General features: G+C 35.5%; 1 protein-coding gene across 6 annotated transcripts in view; it reads left to right on the top strand.

Annotated features, from left to right (window-relative positions):
• The window catches only part of LOC138698410 (uncharacterized), a 375207-nt gene that overhangs the window by 62920 nt on the left and 294721 nt on the right, over positions 1 to 17566 (top strand). The window lies entirely within an intron of this gene.

Below are 17566 nucleotides of genomic sequence, written 5' to 3'. Positions count from 1 at the left end.
CATAAACACAAATACAGGAGCATATTGTTGAATAATTTAATGAAGCCATTCACAATGATACATAAGCATGAAACGAAACGTTAATATTGATATTGATTGATATTGACATTTATTTATCAGCCAACTTTACCATTCATAGTTACGGTGGACCTTTACATTTCTGGTTTTCGATCCATCATCCTTTAATATATACCACCCATTTTATGTTAATATATTCGTTTATTAAGTATTTCATGATTACTTTCATTCTTATGTTTTAACTGCATTGCTATCTATCCTTCCCTATCTATTCTCATCTATTCTCTGTCATACCTAGACTGCCTTCCTTCCATTTCTCACTTTTCTATTTAATATTGCATAGTCCTTTCCTTAATAAGATGCATTATTTATTTATTTTCTTACATATAATTATTTATTCTCTAGTCTCAAATGTACACAATCTTAATCATTCCTTTCCATATTTTCTACTAAATTAGGTCTACTTGTCTATTTTTCCATTTTCTTTTTTTTTTTTTTAACACTTACATCACTTATTATTTGCCTACTATTCTATTCTCTGTTTACTTACGTAATTATCTGTTTCACTTAGTTTCACTCCTAAATTTCTCTTTTATTGCCTCTTTCCGTAAATTTATATCTATAATACTCCTAAAGTTATATGTTACTCCTTATGCTACTCCCAACCCACAACATTGAATCGCATGAAATATCCAATTCACTTAATTACACTTCCAACTTCTCTCTGTTCCACTTGTCATTTGTTCAGATGTTCTTTCACTTTAATTCTCCATTGTAGTCTATCTTACTACACTCTTGCACTAGCTTCTTACACTTAACACTTTCTTCTCCGTTCTTATTCCATCACTTTTGTCACCCCTGACTTCCTTGCACTCACGTTTTAGCACTCTTCTTTCTCGCAAATTCCATCCTCCTCACTATTCTGTCCTCCATTTCGCCGTCCTCACCTGTGGAGTAACGGTCAACGCGTCTGGCCGGGAAACCAGGTGGCCCGGGTTCGAATCCCGGTCGGGGAAAGTTACCTGGTTGAGGTTTTTTCCGGGGTTTTCTCTCAACCCAATACGAGCAAATGCTGGGTAACTTTCGGTGCTGGACCCCGGACTCATTTCACCGGCATTCATTCATTTCATTCAGACGCTAAATAACCTAGATGTTGATAAAGCGTCGTAAAATAACCCAATAAAATAAAATAAAAAAATCCATTTCGCCATTTAATAACCTCTCAAAAGCACTATCTCCAAGTTCTGGAATGTTTGATTACGTGAAATACAGAAACAGGAAATCAGAAATCGCTATTTTAATCAACTGAAGTCTACGATATGACGTCATTGACGAATTACTTATTTCAAATACGGCCTTACCTCTACAACAAATCTTATAAATATGATACTTAGAATAAAATGTATGAAAAACAATTCTGTACACGGGATGAAAAATAAGAAAGTAAATATTATTAACATAATCGGACTTAGCTTGTCTATACAGTAAAATGTACCAAGTACATTCATAAAATTATAAAGTTCATCATCATCATCATCATCATCATCATCATCATATTCTTCACGGCTCAGACATACTGTGCCTGCTCCAGTTTCAGAGTTGAAAAAAAAACATTTCGTCATCTTTTCATTGGTCATCCTATTCTCCTCTTTCCATTTGGTTTGTAGTAGTAGAAGAGCTTAAATGATAGACGACGTGGTCCATTCTTTTTACATGACAATCACAATTTTAAGGGGGCACTGTACTGAAATTCCCAAGTTCCGTATTTTAAGGGTTCACAATAGTGAAATCAATAATTACCATACTTATCAAGTTGTATTCACCAAATTTTGATTACTGGTAAATCCGATTAATAATGACAAATGTATAAAATTTCATCCGCCTATGATAACCGATTTGCATTTTGTAATATTTTATTAAAATATTGAATCGCTTTACATTAAAAGCCCTTGCGCCACAATTTACATTATTTTTAACTGATAGTCACTTATATGGATCCATATATACATGGCATCAAAACTTACTTTTGATGCAAAATTAATTAGTAAATTACTAGAAATTTTTATTATAAAAGAATTAAAAATAGGACTATTAATAATATTAAAAATTTCCTAGTAATTTACCGATTCACTATACAGGAAAACCCCATCTTGTTCCAATGTTTATAAAGAATAATATAAGTGAATATCAGTTGAAAATAATATAAATTGTGGCGCAAGCGACTTATTATATAAAGCGATACAATATTTTATTAAGATATTAATAAAATGCAAACCACTTATCATAGAGGGATGAAATTTTGTACATGTGTTATTATTAACCAGATAAGTTAGTAATTTCAGTATAGTGTCCCCTTAATGTACGTTTCCGAGAATTGGGCGCTAACAATTGGAGCAGAAAAAAGAATAGAACAGCCCTGGGCATAAAGGGAAAGAGAAAAGGAAAAGTATCTACCCCCTTCATGTCCTTTTCGCTTACACCACTTTAGAAACAAACACACAGTAAGGCACTATGCATCAGTGGTGGATTTTTAGGCGAGCAGCGAATGCCGAAAACTATGCCTGCCTTATACAATCCGTCACTGAGCAATGTTTGCTTACTTATTTACTCGTAGCGGTCCGAAACATAACTGTGTCTTCCGGAAAGGTGGAGTGGGACTTAAGGGGTAGTCTGCAGTGACTGGATTGAGTTATTAACGCCCAGTCCAGGAATAGGGGCTGTGAGATGAGATTCCTTTGATCTATAGCAGGATACACTTTAATGGATCATAAATACACCAATGAAATCAGAAATGAATTGAAACTATATTATGGTTTGAATGAGGTTATGCAACAATACAGAAATAGGTGGAAATAACATATAGAAAGAATATATTATTATATAGTTATTTATTACATTATATGACTGAAAATGAGAGGATAAAAATTAAGCCTGTCCACACCTTGGAGTAACGGTTAGCGCGTCTGGCCGCGAAACCAGGTGGCCCGGGTTCGATTCCCGGTCGGGGCAAGTTACCTGATTGAGGTTTTCTCCGGGATTTTCCCTCAACCCAATATGAGCAAATACTCGGTAACTATCGATGGTGGACTCCAGACTCATTTCACCGGCATTATCACCTTCATCCCATTCAGACGCTAAATAACCTAAGATGTTGATAAAGTGTCGTAAAATAACCTACTAAAAAAAGAAGTAAGCTTGGTTTTATAAATAACGTTAACTTGTCAAATACTTCCCCTCATTTAGTATTATGAAGTTCTGTCACTTTCGTTTATTTGTTGAGGTTTTAATATTATTCTTCACCTGTAAAATACAGCACATTATTCTCTGTTTATTTTTAAAATACTGCCTCAGGAACTTACCAACTAGAAATCTCTAAAACGTAGCAGTAAATTGTTGAATGTTCAAAAATAAACTTCGAAAAGTTGCCGTCAGATACTAGATGTTACAGAAAACTCTCAAAGTTCTGATAGGGTACGTTAAACTCTTCGAGCTATCTTTTAGCATTGATTTGTGCAGGCTAAAACTTCATTTCAGGTCACTGGAAGTGATGTGAGCTTATTAAGCATGTCTTGAATGTACAAGATCCGCTGCACATAATTTTGACTTCAACTTAACATTTTGCACGTCACGCCGAATTCCTGGTAGTCTGAATATTTAGTCAGTAAAGAGTCCAGTTTATTTTGAACAGCATCTGTCAAATTCTCTTTTTGCACAGTGCCACTCAACTGTCTTTTCCATAATGTTTGAACTTTCTGGCAACATTTTTTAAATTCGTTTATTTTACGTCGTATTATCAACAGCTATGGTTATCTAGCGTCTGACCAAGATGAAGGTGATAATTCCAGAGTCCAACGTCGAAAGTTATTCAGAATTTGATCTTAATGGGTTTAGAGAAAACCCCGGGAAATAATCCCAACCAGGTGACTTGTCTCAACCGAAATTTGAACCAGGGCACGCTCGATACACGGTCACACATGCTAATCGTTACTCCACAGCGGTGGACTTCTGGTAAATAAGACGCTTTAGGTACTTTGTTATATAGACCACTGTACATAGGTTATGCTGCAAAACAAACGACACTGCAACTATTGCTTATCTGCTGTCCACGTTTCCCTGGCAACGAAGTATTTATTTATTGTATATAATAATTTGACATAATATCACAGTCTAGTATATACAGTCACGAAGCTTAAATTGATGAGGGTACTAGGAACAATAGACTGTGCCGGTACTGTTTCACATTGAATGTGATGAGGCGATAGTAGCGATCATAGTGGTTAGCAACTATCTATGGGTGCATATTTTATACGTATTGAGCTTCCTGACTGCATATTGACTGACTGTGGTATTATTGTGAAATCAGTGGTGTTAATTTCTGTAATTATGGTTCTCACAACAGAGGAGAAGGTGCTTATCGTGGATCACACGGAGTAGGACGACAGAATGGGCCAAGTTTGCTTCACGTTAAAGTACAATATCAGGATCCATATGCAACATATGGTCTTCAGATGGAAGTCATTTTCACCTTGATGGCTACATGAACCGACAAACATCTCGTTTTTTAGGGTTTAAACGTCCTGATTCATTATAACAGAAACCACTGCACAGTGCGTGGGTTACGATTTGGTGCGACGTATCCGGATATGGAATATTGGGCACCTGTTTCGTCGAGAATGTTGGACACAATCCAAAAACAGTAAACCAGGTACTCTACACCAACCTCATTATTATCACATTCGTGCGGGATTTGCGCCGTTTTTGTCGTCCCAGAAACTTATCCCTCTAACGACAATGGATGCAGAAAAGTGGAGCTACAACCCAAACCACGGGGAGTCACTTGCCCTTCTGAAACAACACTTTGGAGATTGCCTAATTTCTCATGAAACTCCAGTCCCATACCCTTCCTACTCCCCGAATCTCACGGCCCCAGATGCCTACATATGCGGCATGTTGAAAGAATACATTTTCAAGACAGATGACCCACCTACAAATATTCCCGAATTACGCGAAAAGATAACGTCATTTTTATGTCCTTGCAGCAACCTTTGTTCATCAACATGTTCAGTGATTTTGAGAAACGTTATGAACAATGTGTGGCACATGATGGTACACATTTTGAATACATACTGTATCAACGTAATTAACAAACATTTCATATATATATATATATATATATATATATATATATATAACTTACTGCATTATGTAACAAAATAATTGAATTATTTGAATCCTGACATTAAAAAATAAATAAACACATAAGTAAATAACTATAACAACGTAATAATGCTGAATGGGGAAGTATTTGAGAAACTAACGTTGTTTTTAAAAGCATATTTATTTATTCTCTCATTTTTAATTGTGTAATTATTTAAAAAAAATGTTAACCTGCGTATACAGGCTGATACATAAATAACTGTAAAACCTAGATGCGTGTAATATAGAAGTGAAAACAAGAGTAAGAAGCCGTATAAGTTTGTTTAAAGTACCTTGTTTCAGAGTAATGCAGCAAAGAAACTGTGACAAATTCCAACACAAACCGAAAGTCATTTTTCGTATTCAGTTTACAAACATTGCAATGTTCATAATAACTTATGTTAAAAGTGATTTCCTTAAATTCGTCGCCTTAGTGGTCTTGTCAGTGTTCGATTTTGAGCCGTGCTCGACATCGTAGCTGTCCACCTTAGTACGTCACTTCGCGCGACAAAGTGCTCTCAGACGATATGTCATACATAGCGCTACGATTTCCTTCATTTTCTTATCCAAATTATCCTATTGGCCGGTTGCTTACGTCAGACGAAGAGAGAGGGAAAGCGAGATTACTTGGCTACGCGCAGTTAAATGTAACATTATTCAGGAGCCGGAACCCGTATTGACAACACTACTCAGCAGCCAGGCCGCGTACCGACAACTTCATTCAGGCAATCGACGTGCATTCAGGAACTAGAGCTCGAACTGTATTCTACATTTGTAACTTAAGTTCATCGTGTTAGATTGTTCGAGAATAGTGTATCATTATATTATATGAAACCTTGTTTCAGATATATCTTGGGATTTACTGCTGCAATAAGTTGTATCAGTTTTGTTATTATTGGAGTAGGCAAATTTGGGTTGTGATATTATTCCCATTTTTGGTTGTTTGTGTTTGAGATATTGTGGTGGATCGTATATGGAAATCACTCGCTGATGATACGTCTTGGGTTAAGTAATTGCGATTACGTGAAGTGATGTAATTGTGATGTGTGAGGTTGTATTGTATTGGGGGATTATGTGATGAGATGTAACTTTGATATGTGAGGTAGTATTGAAGTTCCAAGACGGTTTGGATGATAGCGTAGTGATTGCGATCTCTTGGCTTACATCGTAATAGACGGTGTAATGAACTAGAATAGTATTGGCCTCGTTATCTATTCTAGTACTTGCTACTCCATTTTGGTTATTATTGGTTTCCACATCGGTATTCAGGAATCGAGTGCATTGAGTTTCAGTTGCTATTCAAACGACTATTGATATTTGAAATTATTGTCGGTTACTTATCACTTATCGTATCTCTCTCTCTCTCTCTCTCTCTCTCTTGTGTACATTCAATTTGGTTAATCAGATTTTATGTTATCTGTAATTGAATGGGGCATGTGTTATGAGTTAGCATACTGACTGGGCGTTCATGTTGAGGTTTATATCTTGTTGGCTCTATATATATATATATATATATATATATATTGAGAGAATGATTCAACGACTAAATGCTTAATAGGTCAGCAACTGATTATTGAGAAATGGGTGTATCAGATTGTATTGCGACTTGTAAGTATGTTCGCCCAGTGTAGTTAAAGTCTCCACCATTCAGTTATTGGTTTGCTGGTTATTCAGATTAACTTGTAATATTTTCATTCACTTAATTTCATATCTACATGTTATTTCATTCATCATTCATGTAATATTGTTATCCATTATTACAAATTCACACTATTTATTTCTAAAAGTCTTCCACTGCGCACATCTAATCATCCAATGTACCATACATCTGGCGAATAACAGCCGCTATAAGAAGAAGTAGAGGAGGAGAGGATGATCGTACACCTCCAACTCCTCTCAATTTATTCAAAATTTCATTTTTGTTTTCTTTACCGATAAGCAACTATAATATGAAGTGTAATAAGTTTTTTTAATTGACCACCTATGCTTATCTTTTATACAATTATAATTCTTGTTACATGAATTAGTCTATCGCATTAACGTTTTCGATACCTTATTTTGTATCATCATCAGATGCATATGCGTAGTAATAACTAAAATTAAAAACCTAGCCAGTTGGTGTATATGTCGTGGAACTTCCATGGTATGTTTGTGTGTATTTTGTACTTATTCACATGACTCTAAAACATTTTAAATCTAAATCTATATCTAAAATACAATATAACAATAACTATTGTGACTTTTAAACAAGTGTTTTAAATGATATAACAGTAACTATTGTGACTTTTAAACAAGTGTTTTAAATTGTATTTTAGATATAGATTTAGATTTAAAATGTTTTAGCGTCATGTGAATAAGTACAAAATGCACACAAACATACCATGGAAGTTCCACGACATATACACCAATTGGCTAGGTTTTTAATTTTAATTATTACTATGCATATGCATCTGATGATGATACAAAATAAGGTATCGAAAACGTTAATGCGATAGACTAATTCATGTAACAAGAATTATAATTGTACAAAAGATAAGCATAGGTGGTCATTTAAAAAACTTATTACACTTCATATTATTCCAAATTGTTTTACAGCTGTGTTCAATTATTCGTCACTGTAGCTTTCCTGTTTGCTCTGTCTGGAACGGAGCGACTTCAGACGAACAGCGCCTTGAGCGAACTACAGTTGAGATTAGAGGTACCTTGAAACGATGAGTGCTCTGGATTAGGACCGGGTTTGTCTGTATAGCCACAGGAAGCATTTTGCAATATTTTTCAATTTCTTTTTTCTCTATTACAATATAATATAAAAGTCACGTGACGTAGTCTAAAGTATTCTTAAGGAAAAATTGAAACCATATTATGAAACTAAAAGGCTTAAATGTAAATTCTAACGTAAAAACAAAAAAACCTACTTCTCTTAATTTTTCACCCTTATTTCACCGATACATTGCTTAAACGGGTGATGATGTAAGACTGTACTATACTAGGCTAAAAATGTACAACGCTGTAGGGATGCGGCGTGGGATTGATAAGGGATGTTTTTCAGTTTCTTTGTAACACTTTTCAATTATAGTCTATCACTTATAATTCCACGACCCTCAGAACTTTATTTTTCTTCCGCACCGACAAAGCAGTAGTTCACCACTAGAGTAATGTTTATGCTACGAAGTGAACATTCACACATTCCCTAGCTGGTCGTGCTGAGTCACGTCCCCCCACTCCCCAGTTCCTCATAGAGCACAGTGTCGTACATAAGCTGGCGTTCAGTACTTAGACTATGTTGTCTATATTCTCTGAAGTAAAAGGAGAAACATTGAACAGCGAAAACTAATAAATTGAGACTCTGAATCCAAGAGGGGCCCAATATTTAATCACTTTCACAATTTATTTCTCATGCAAAATAATTATTAGAAGCTTGTTGCCATGGTTATATGAAAAGATGTAAGTAATGGAGATGTACTTACGAAACAAAATATAATTAGAGGCATTTTGTAGCAACAGCAAACATTTTTTTTTTAATTTCCCAAAAGTTTGATGAAATGGACTTGGGCCCCTCTTGGATTCCGGGTCTCAATTATTGATAGGCTTAATGATTTTAATTTCATGAAGCGAAAGGCGAAAAATAGGTATGAATTGTATTCCTCAAGATATAACAAACATTCAGGAAATACAAGAAGAGTTGAGGATGCAACCAGAAATCTTCGACACGTGAGTTTGGGAATTCGCCTAGCTTGAGAGTTAGCGCAATAGACCTTGAAAGATCGCAGTGCTGGGTCGTAGTGCCCCTCTTCCTAAATCCCATTCCATTTCATATATTAGAATAGACGTTTTATGCAAAGTGATATTTAGAGACCATATTCTGGCCCAGAGCGAACGGAGATCGACTATATTGACATGACGATATTATATTGACGTGATATCATGTTTGGCGCGTGCCACAGCTATCAAGGAATACTTGCATCTTGTGTGTGTTGCAGCTGAGGTGAGGAGGTGACTGTTCAGCAATATCCGCGGGTACTCTTATGAGTCCCACCCATTGCCGAGATATCAACCGACCTTGCTCCAGTGAGTAACTCGCTCTGAATGGAATTGACCCAGCATTGCGACCTTTTACGATCTATTGCGCTAACCTTCAAGTTAGGCGCATTCTCAAACTCACACCACCTGACTACACTAAGGTTCGCTGCGTTCTCAGGTTTCGAGCAAGCCAGCCCCCGCCGTGCGACGCCAGGCGGCATTCAAGTAGTGCTATGTAATGATGACGGAATAGAAAAATGTTTACGGAATGATGTAGATGTCTAATGTGGGGAAATGGGAGAACCTCGAGAAAAACCCCAACTGCAGCCTTGTTCGCCACAGGTGTCAATATGAATGTTTCAATGAGAAATCCCGGACCTGACCGGGACTCGAACCTGATCGCCTGTGGACATACTGAAGATCTGACCACCCAGCTATCGCAGGAGTTAAGTCTCTCTAAAGTTCAGATTAATAAAATCCGTCTGCCAAAATCGGTGAGGCTGTCAGTAATTATTAGAGCCCGGATTTTGATGAAAGTTTTTTTTTCTCTCTCTCTCTGAGTAGTCTGAGACGATGCATAGTGGCAATTAAGCACATTCTCCAAGAAATATATTAGATCTGTGGGTTTATAGGTAATCAGAATGCATTTTTTTCATGTTTTCGAGATTAAAGTCATTTTTAACATATAGTAGATGTAGTTTTAGGTTATTTCTTCACGTCACAGATTATTGGTCATTTTTACGTTGTCTGTGGTTAAATGTTCATTTTTACCTATTTTTTATACTTGTAATAGTCATCTGTATTTTATAAGTCAGCATTTTCCTTGCGGATCTTGTTTCTTAGTGCAAATATTCCGCTAGGCAAACTAAGCAATTCTAAATTACATGACTTCTCTGGTCGCCACACTGGTCATACTATTCCAGACGAATCAGAATTGCGTAAAAACTACTTAATAAAATGTTATGAAGACACATTAAACGGAATACGTGAATCTGTCAACGGGGGAGGGGATGTGTCAATTGACAAGACTTCTGATTCAGAGGGCCGTTATGTAGCTAATGTAGTGATAAGGACCCTAGAAACAAATCGTCCCGGACAAATGTGTCTTTTAACCTCAGAGGCTTTGGAGGTGGTTAACCACACTGAGATATGCAAATTGTAGGATAAATCCAAGTGTTTACTGTGGCTTATTGCAATTTAATGAGAACGTACTCCTCTTCCTAACAGAGCGAAATCTACCAAATTATTTTACAGAAGGTGCGTGTTACTTGCCTTTCATCAAATCGCGGAGGAGGTGAGATCAAAATTTTCAGAAGTAGGCAGACTAATTTCCACAGTAAAGAAAATCTTTGTGAAAGCTCCGTCTCGAACTAAATATTTCAAAGATAAGGTCCCAGATGTAGCTTTTAGTACTCTGGGATACATGATTGACTGAATGCATTTACCATTGTGACAGTTTTCAGATAGTGAGGGAAATATTGAATAGTTTCCATAGGGCAGATGCTGAGTCAATTGGGAGTGTACAGGACCTATTTTCTAATACTCAAATGGAAGATAAATTGGCTTGCATTAAATCAATTTTGTATTTTTTTTTTGCCAGAAATCATAACCCGACTAGAAGAAAGTGCCATGGCATTAGACAAGTCGATAGAGTTAGACAGGAACGCTGAAGACTGTAGTATACAAAATGTAAAAGGTGAGATTGGGGACTCAGTGAGACAGAAAATAAAATCTGTATTAAATGAAGGTAAAGGATATAAGACAGTATGCCAAATAGCCAGCATTTTTTCAGAAAAGACTTCAGAATTTACATTTTAAAAGAGGATATTTTAACATCTAGTGACAGTGCTTTTTCAAATGATTATGCTCCCATTACATCTGTGGAAGTAAAAAGAAGTGGCTCTAAGTGCAAAAGAGTATTGACTTGCAATCACCTTTCTCTTTTGATAACTTGAGGATGACTATGATAGTGTATTCCAATGCTAACTGTGATGTGTTCAGTTATTAATTTTTTCATACTATTTTAATAGAAGTCACCTAGTGATAATTATTATTTCAGTAAGTAATACATTAATTCCACTACGAAAGGGGTAATGATTAACCATAGGTCGAAATTGTTAATTTTCAGTACCGTAAAATGGGGTAACTTTGCACCTGCAGGGGTAACTTTGCACCATCTATGAAAAACTTTTTATATAGGTCTAGGGGTGTTTACATGAACCAAATTTATCTGTTCATCACTTCCACCTATAGATGGTATATGTGTACAGTATTTTTCCACTGTTCATGATCACAGAATTTGTTTATGTTATTTCTATACCTTAACAACAGAACGTGTGCATAATTTGATTGAAATATAGATCAAATTAATTATCTTTCATCGCAGATGGTGTGTGCAATCTCAAGATAAGTGTATCTGTTCCTTATTCATTCATTTAGACTTTCTAGTTTCGTTTGTGCAGCTGTTTTGTCGGCAAATGGTGTTACAGAATAATTTTCTAATCAAGGTGAATTTGAGGCTAAATTGGGGTTACTTTGCACAATAACACAAACGAAGATTTTTAAAAAATGTTAATTGCATTATTTTGATTTTAGAACCTTCCATGAAGTTTAAAAACGCTTACTATAATTCACACTTTGTATTACAGCTAAATTATTTAAATTTGTTTTTCTTTTTATTACATATTAAAGTCATATATGGTCTCTCACTGCCAAACTTGGTAACAATCTCCAAATATGCCAAAGGAAAATGCTGAGAAGGATACAAATGCAAATGACCTGAAAGGGAGGATATTATGGAATATGAATGGGAGGTTGAAACTGGAAGATTAAATCCACCCAAGAAAGTATATGGTTGCTTATATTCCATTCCAGAACTTGACACAAAATAATACGTATAATTTTTACAGTTATTCACGTGCTGTTCCTCGACTTGTCATTCGAAAGAACTGAAAATATTTTTGAAATTACATTTTAGAAGTATGTGACCACTTGTATTGAAATTTTGTGTAGTTTTTTTCAAAAAAGTTTTGTCCGTGTTACTATTTATAGCAGTTTTTGAATCTGCGTTTCCATTTTTTCTCTTCCTGATACAGTATATTTCACTGTTTAACACGTGTATGGTGCAGTGTAACACCAGCAATGGCAAACTTTGCACCATCCCTCTTAAAACTCTGGCGGTGCAAAGTAACCCCCATCTATGGGTAACTTTGCACCAATTTTTGGCAGATTATAAATTTCAACAGACATTTATTTTCGAAGATATGACTGGTTAAATATATTCCCGCATGCCCCTAGAACGTATAAAATAAATTCCCATCTCAAAATTAGACATTTAAAGACTACATACAGACTGAAAACAAAATTTTAACTAGAAAATGGTGCAAAGTTACCCCATTTTACGGTAGGTCATTGCTTTGCTGTTTTAAGTAATTTTAAGAGAATTTTATGGGATTTTATAGGTTTTTTTTTTTTGGAAAATGCAGAGTGTTAAAAAAAAAGTATCCAATATTTTAGGAGATGCTAATATGCATCAAAACAAGAAAATAATGTCTAATAAACATGGGTCCTACAACATATACTTTCTGAAATCCGTACAGTTGTTCAGAGGAGGTGTTCAGTGTGACGTCATTCATGGCAATACAGTCCTCTTCCCTTCGGAGTAAGGAATCACACACTGTTTGAAATTGACCTAGTTGTTTTTAATATACAAAAGTAGAAGGGATTTAGGTTTGCGGAACGAGCAGGCCAAAGTGTGCGGCCTCCCCAATTAATCCAGCCGTCCTGAAATGTCAGCGTCAGGTGTTCACGCTCACTGCGAAAAAAATGTGCCGGTGTGCCATCATTCATGGACTACATCTATAGTCTTTGATGACATAGCACATACTCCAGCAAGGTAGGTAGGCAATATGTTAATGAGAAAGTCCTGATAAGGAGTTCCAGTTAATCTCTGTGGTAGCACGTATGGCCTTTAATCTAACGCCAAGAACGCCTGCCCATACGTTGATTGAGAATCGGTGCTGATGCCTTATTTCTTCAAGTGCATGGGAATTTTCTTCAGCCCACACATGCCGATTACGAAAATTCACAACACCATCTCTGCTGAACCCCACTCATATCCGCAACCAAACTTTTGTTTTCTGTATTCTATGCCAGGGGTGTCAACTACGGTATGATTATCTAGTAGTCTGCTGTATTGTAGGTCAGAGAAATGCATTGTCATAAGTGGACGTCACATTGAGCATCTTCTATGAACAAATGTTCAGATCTCGAAAAGTATGTGTTGTAGGACCCATGTTTATTAGATTTTTTTTTCTTGTTTTGATACATACTATCACCTCCTAAAATGTTGGATACTTTTTTTAACACCCTGTATTTAGGTCATAAACATCCGGTCCCAAATAATTATCTTGTTTCAAGTGTATTTACTTCCTTCTGCGCAGTTTATCAGCGTACATCCGTTTCCTCACTGTTCGAATGCGCCCTGACAACGCCAGTCAAGTCTGACTAATTACATTATTGGTGAGGCGTGGGAATAATACACATTTTCTGTGTCGAAGAAAAAGCTGCGTCCCGTGGCTTGTGCCCGAACTCACATAGTTAATGCCTAGCAAGCAATTACATTACAATTATATTGCTTCTTATTTGTTTACTGCGGCATGACTCTGAAATAAAAGTTATTTCAGAAGAAGTGATATTTGGCGTTAGGCTTGATTTACTTGTACCGTCATGCTCAGAAGAGCACTTGCACTCCAAACATACTGTTTGAGAGAGAACACACAAGAGTTTATGCTGGTAAGTAGGCTTGTAATGTTGGGGGCCGATTACACAAGTTGACTGCAGCATGGTACATATGCCGTGGACTTGAGTTAGTACGAGGACATTGACTTTTTTCTGCGATCGATTACGCGAATAACAAAGTGCACATAAACAAATCTGGACAATTCTAAAAGTAAATATACGCTACATAGCATTACAAAGATATATTTTTTCGTACCTTTTGTTATGTACAGAAGAATTATCATAGAATTATTCGTGAGTTTGAGTTTCCTCCTTTATTTTCTTGTGTTGCAATGTCTCTGTATATAATATCGCTTGTTATCTCTTATGTTTGTATTACAGAATTTACATGTAACGTTCCTGTCATTCATTTCAAAACACTCACCAAATTCCGCTGCAAAAATATGCGCCTGAGAACCTTTATCCTTCGGCATTATTATTCAGTAGTACACTGTTTACGTATGCTACGGTACAGCAGGAATATTCAGCAGGTACAGTTGCCGCACTCGTGAACAGCGAATATTTTCTAACGTCCACTTCGGATCACGGCGATGTTACACGATGCATGTGCTTGTAGAAGCAGTTCCGGAACTATGGAATTATTCCGTATTTGCGTCTCGTTGACCAGCGGTAGAGTCCTCGCTTAATGATTCGAAGGTTGTGACTTCGGGCCTTATTGAAATTTTAATTATATTTTTTAATCGTTCTTTAGCGATATAAATAGTATTCAAGTTATCATTTATATTCTGTTATCGTTCTTTTCGATATAAATAATATTCAAGTTATTTATATTTTGTTATCGTTCTTTTAGCGATATAAATAATATTCACGTTATAATTCTTTGTATTATGTTGTTCTTTAGCGATATAAATAATATTCAAGTAATCATTTGTGTTCTGTTATCGTTCTTTAATGATATAAATAATATTCACGTTATTTATATTCTGTTATCGTTCTTCAGCAATATAAATAACATTCAAGTTATCATTTATATTCTGTTCTCTTTCTTTACCTTATAAATAATATTAAAGTTATTTATATATGTTATTGTTCTTTCGCGACATAAATAATAATCTGTAGTTTATGTAAGTAATTATTATAACATAAATAACCATTTTTCTTTGAAAATAGGTTATTTTATTTCAATAATTAATTACATATTATATTATATCTTATATTAATTAAATAAACCAAAGTTTATCATTTATATTCTGTTACCGTTCTTTAGTGATACTGTATAAATAATATTCAAGTTATTTATATTGTTATCGTTCTTTAGCTATATAACTAATATTCAAATTATAATTTATATTCAGTTATCGTTCTTTAGCGATATAAATAACATAAATTTAATATTGTCCACACCTGTGGAGTAACGGTTAGCACGTCTAGCCGCGAAACCAGGTGGCCCGGGTTCGATTCCCGGTCGGGGCAAGTTACCTGGTTGAGGTTTTTTCCGGGGTTTTCCCTCAACCCAATATGAGCAAATGCTGGGTAACTTTCGGTGCTGGACCCCGGAATCATTTCACCGGCATTATCACCTTCATCTCATTCAGACGCTAAATAACCTAAGCTGTTGATAAAGCGTCGTAAAATAACCTACTAAAATAAAAAATAAAAATATATTAGGTTTGGAACAGTACAGTTCCATAAAACTGGTGTTAGTTTTTTCATTTTATATTATATTATATTATATTATACTATCTTGAAACATAATAACATGAAAAGGAGTGACGAGGAATTGAAACTGAGACGTTGACATCTAAATTCCGACATTCTTCCGACTGAGCTACGAGGGCACAAGTACAGAAACATTTGCGGAATATTTTAATTCTGCAGTGCTTGGGAAAAGTGGCATAAGTCAGTTTCCACAAACATTTTTTATTAATTTATTGACAACTTACGGAACATCTGCTCACTTGGGAAAAGAGACATAAGTATTTCTCCCATTACAGTAATTCATACACAAGAAAATCAAATCGACATAAACCAGTGTGAAGACAGTTTTTTTTTCCTTCCACTGTAAAATTAACATTTTTGACTTGTGCCACTTTTCCCGAACATTACAGAATTATAACTGTAGATATCAGGCAACGTGGTCCAACAACATGTGACATCGTGTATTTCCGAATTGTAGCGAAGATACCCGAAGGGAACTTTGCTTCTAGAGAGCGGCCACTTTTTCTTTTGACAACTGTACTGTTTATGCATGCTAGAGTACTGACTATTGAACGGATAATTAACTTGAAACCACCGTAACGCATCCTATCGATCTCCAACATTACAAACCTACTGATAAGTAAACAAGATAGATCCAGTGGCTGACTGTAGGAAAGGAGTTAGTCTTTGCGTATTATCTCTTTTTTACGACAATACAATTTAAACCATACAAATAACTAATTAATGAAATTTCAGCTTTATATATAGACATAACTTTATTCGTACTACTGCTATTAATGGCATATACATGTTGTTGTTATAAGTATCTTAAGTAAACAAAGAATAATGATTGTTGAAAATTACAGTCATAAAAGTTGTTTTTTTTCTTACGTTTAAAGAGAGGTTATAATTTGTTACTGTTATGAAGTTCTTGAAGTCTTCTGTTTATAACAGTTATAATGTTTATAATGTAGGCCTATTTCCTTTTTTTTTTTTAGTAATAAACAGTCATGTATGTTTTCTTATATTATAAACAATCATCATTTCCTAAAACTGTTTTTGCATAATATGACTACACTAATTTCTTTCGTGAGCAGACTGTACAGATTTGTACATGCCCAGTATCAGTAGTTGAGTCCTTGCCGCATCGTTCGTTGCTCAAAACATTGGAGAGTATAGGTATGTGTTCACTAAACTTGTAGTTCAATTTGATCAAACACTGGACTCTAACAGTAAGTAGGGCTAGAAAGTTCGTACCAAAATATAGTTTTCAGGTTGAATGCAGCTATGAATATAGATCACGTCAACTCTATCACACTAGCTGTCTTATAAATACAGGGTGGGTCAAAAGTCTCTTTGCCCAAACACTTCCTTACATTCAATTACATTCAATTTACATTTGACTACACATTCCTTTACAGATTTTGTTGAAAATGGAGGCCTTGTTTCTCGATACACAATTCACAACATTTAGACACTGATTTACAGATGGCAGAACATAACTCACAATTTTCACTGATTTTCACGAATGACTGTTGGATCGTCTGTCGCACCTGATGCAGATCCTGCGGTTTCTGAACCAAAAACAACATTTTTCAGGATACCCCGCAGCGAAAAATCACATGGAGTCAGGTCGCATGATCTCGGTGTCCATTCTGTTGTGTCACGACGACCATTCAATTCATGTAGGCTAATTGCTGGTTTAAGAACCCTCTCATTCATACACCAAAATGAGGTGTACTCCATCCTGTTGTCATATCAACTGTATATCGGCAAAACGAGGGCTGTTTTCAAGACATGACATCGGAAAAACAGTTGACGCACGATCACGGTTGCTAGTCCACCACTTATTACATCAGCTATTCGTTTATTCAGTTATAACATCTATATATGT

This window comes from Periplaneta americana, chromosome 1 (assembly GCF_040183065.1).
Source record: "Periplaneta americana isolate PAMFEO1 chromosome 1, P.americana_PAMFEO1_priV1, whole genome shotgun sequence".
In the NCBI taxonomy this organism is placed as follows: domain Eukaryota; kingdom Metazoa; phylum Arthropoda; class Insecta; order Blattodea; family Blattidae; genus Periplaneta; species Periplaneta americana.
Note: the sequence above shows the minus strand (reverse complement) of the source record. Positions and strands in the feature narration are given on the sequence as shown.